Genomic DNA, 3351 nt, shown 5'->3' on the forward strand with positions numbered 1-3351 from the left:
GTTTTTTTATTGATTAGTCTGCTTTGAATCAGGTTATAGCTGTGAATATATGCAGCAGATGATTGTATATAAAATGCTTCTGAATAAAAATAAAAGTCACATGAAACTTACACCTGCTTGATTTATTTTTGGAAAATAAGTTTCTAATAATTTCCCCCATAAATTAGGTAATAATATTAGTTATTTTATCTGACATGTTGATTTTGGACCAATGAGAGGTCGCCTTTGTTCTGGTTTTTACAATAAACTCATTATGTTGCCTTTGGCGTCCAGCAGCAGCTGGATCACCACGGCTCCCTGGGCTCATGTGCGCTACGCTGGCTACAGGACTGCTAGGACTGCTGCTGGCCATCCCTGGCATGCATGTGGTCAACAGCTGCAAAGACCAGCGGGTGGACTTCCGGTGCAAGAGTGTGCTGAAGATAGTGGGGGGGCTGCTGTGCATCATTGCCGGGGTCCTGGGCCTCGTCCCCGTCTCTTTCATCGCCCACCTCGCGGTCGTACGCTTCTCCGACGAGTCGGTGCCAGAGGTGGTGCCACGCTGGGAGTTTGGGGACGCTCTGTTCTGTGGCTGGACGGCGGGTATCCTTCACCTGGTGGCGGGAACGCTGCTGGTGACATCCTGTTTGTGTCTGCAGATGGAAAACTGTCACACACCTGTCTCCATTCCTCTGGGGAGGGTGCAGCCGAGACAGCCCCCCCCCCATCAGGACCAGATATGAGTACGTCTGAAGTCTGTTTCCAAATGTACTCCCAACTTGTTTAATTGTGTTAGTTTAGGCCCCGTTCACATGAGGACGGTCTGAACAGAAGACGCAAAAGTGGCGTCGCGTCTTCACTTTTTATTCCTCGTTTAGACGAGCATTTTTGGGAGGAAATCTACGACTTTTAAAGTGGCAAATCTGTGCAAAAAATCTCTTAAATCTGCGACTTTTATTCTTGTAGATTTGCCACTTTAATCTAGTAAATTTGCAAAGTCATTGAAGAATAACTCTGTTTGTACGACGTGAATATTTTTCTATTATTATCATACTGATTGGTCAGATGTCATGGTGTCACCATCTGTAACGTAGCCTGATCTTTGCTGATTAGCTGGAAGAAATCCACGTGGTTCTACGACCAAACAGAGAGACATGGGGACCTCATTTAATATCCACTGAAGTTACCAAATATAGTTCTTCGCCCGATAAAGGGTTAATAGACTGACCTGGCAACCCAGACATGCCAAAACGTGTGCGCATGGAGCAGCGAGCAGCAGCAGCAGCAACATGGACATTTTGTCCTCCTTCTGCTGCAATAAAACACGAGATCAGAGCAGATGAAATCAGCAGTAAAGGACACGCGGTACACTAACAAGCGCATAAATAAAGAAACACACAGAGAAGCAAGAAAACATCACCAACAGATGAGATCCAGTTGTCTTTTAGTAATTGAGGCCATATTTGGACCTTGTAAAGTCAAGGAGGAATAACATGTTCCAGACAGATGTGGTTTGTTGAGGGTGGATTTTATTGTTTAAATGATTCAGTTTTAACACGCCGATGGAGATTTTGTTGAAGCGAAACCAGTTATTTGATGGTATGGGAAAGAATGCTTTGAAACGTGGAAGTCAAGAGTGATTAAAAGATGGAGGGATGATTAGGTTGGAGGATGCTTTAAGAGGTGAGGAGACAAATGAAAGAGCTTCAGAGAAATGCTTTGATGAATGGATTTATTGGGGGTTGGCTGGAGAGATGTTTTTTTTATTTGCACCATAAGAAAAGACAATTACAAAACACAGAAGTGAAACAAGAATAGTAAGTGCGGGAGAATTTATATTGATCTGTAATCTTCTCCTGTTTTTTGTATTTCTTTCGGTAACTATTATCATTGTTCACAGTGTATGTTTATATATGCCTTGTATACATGTACATTATGAATCAAAAATCAATAAACATGTGTTTAAAAAAAAAAAGTAAGTAAGGGAGAGGTTAAAAAACCCTACATGGGCTTATAAAAAGCACCTCTCCAAGAAATATACAAAAATTAAATCAACAACAATGAGAGAAAGCAACAACAAATAACAACAAAAAAGAAACCAATACAAGTGTCATTTTATAGCACACACACACAAAAAAGTCAGAAATAAAAACATGGGTGTGTATAAAGGAGATAATTGTATTTGAGTGTATGAGCATGTATCAGAGATAATGATCCAATGACAACTTAGATTTAACAGGTAAGCTTTCAGTCTTAACTTAAAATTATTGAGGAATGAAGATAATTTGACTACACTGCAAAAAAGCCAACTTGTATTTTTTGGCCTAAAACTGTGATTTAAGTTGGTAAAACTTGGAAATAAAAATTATTGACATTTAGGGCAATAATGTAAGTTAGTACAACAAAGGAAGCCAGTTGTCTGCTCAAAAACAAGTTTGTGAGTTGTTGTTACTTATATCTTTAAGTTGGGGTTCACAACAAGGGACAATAGTTCTGCTAACTCTTATTTCTTTGTTGTGAAATGCTGGAAAGCGGTGAAATTCGGTCATTAGCGAAAGCTAGCGGCTAACTGACGCTAGCGGCTAACTGACGCTAGCGGCTAACTGACCCTCTGGGGTCTGAGCCTATTTTGGCCGTTTTTGAATACTTTTGATTTTTCCCATCATGTACCACCTAAAAAATGTTTACTATACCCATATTTGGTATCCATTTTTTCTTCACCTATATGATCTGACAGTTATTATTTTCTCACTTTAACCTACTTTATCAACATATTGAGCCCAAAAATCATGAAATCCAAGTTGAAAATGTATACTATTTACTACAATAAAAACCACAAATATGCTCAATGAACTGTTTTGGAACTTGAAAATGTAAACATAGGATGCAAATATGAACATATAAAAAGGTAAAAATGTAAATATAATAAAACTATACAAAAAAAATCCAATAAAAACATGTATATTTATAGGCTTTTTTCCTTGTTAGCTGCAACTCTTCAAAACAAACTGTGCGAAATGACACAGAGAGCTACACCAACGCTCAAATATTTCTGTACTATCAAATTAAAACTATCATATCTTTAGTTTTACATGAGCTAGGAATGCCAAACAAAAACTGGGAGAAAGTTTCAAGTCTGTACTTTGGAGTGAAGTTGATAGCAGCGCTCCATGTGATCTAGTTTTTTTGTTAAACGTCACATGATCTGATCAGGACGCCACGATCATAAACCCCAGAGGGTTAACCTCTTGGCTTGTGTTTTGGTTGTAACATGAATTCAATCATTGTGTCATATCCCATTCTGTTTAAAAGCCAGGTGCTGTCCAGTTTGCCGAACTCTTCTCTCTCAATCGTCTTCCAATCCTTGATCCC

General features: G+C 39.1%; 1 pseudogene; it reads left to right on the plus strand.

Moving 5' to 3' along the window:
• Window positions 1-305: 305 nt before the first annotated feature.
• LOC131992401 (claudin-22-like) lies at window positions 306-732 on the plus strand (annotated as a pseudogene).
• Window positions 733-3351: the final 2619 nt, after the last annotated feature.

The sequence above is a fragment of the Centropristis striata genome, chromosome 19 (assembly GCF_030273125.1).
Source record: "Centropristis striata isolate RG_2023a ecotype Rhode Island chromosome 19, C.striata_1.0, whole genome shotgun sequence".
Lineage (NCBI taxonomy): Eukaryota > Metazoa > Chordata > Actinopteri > Perciformes > Serranidae > Centropristis > Centropristis striata.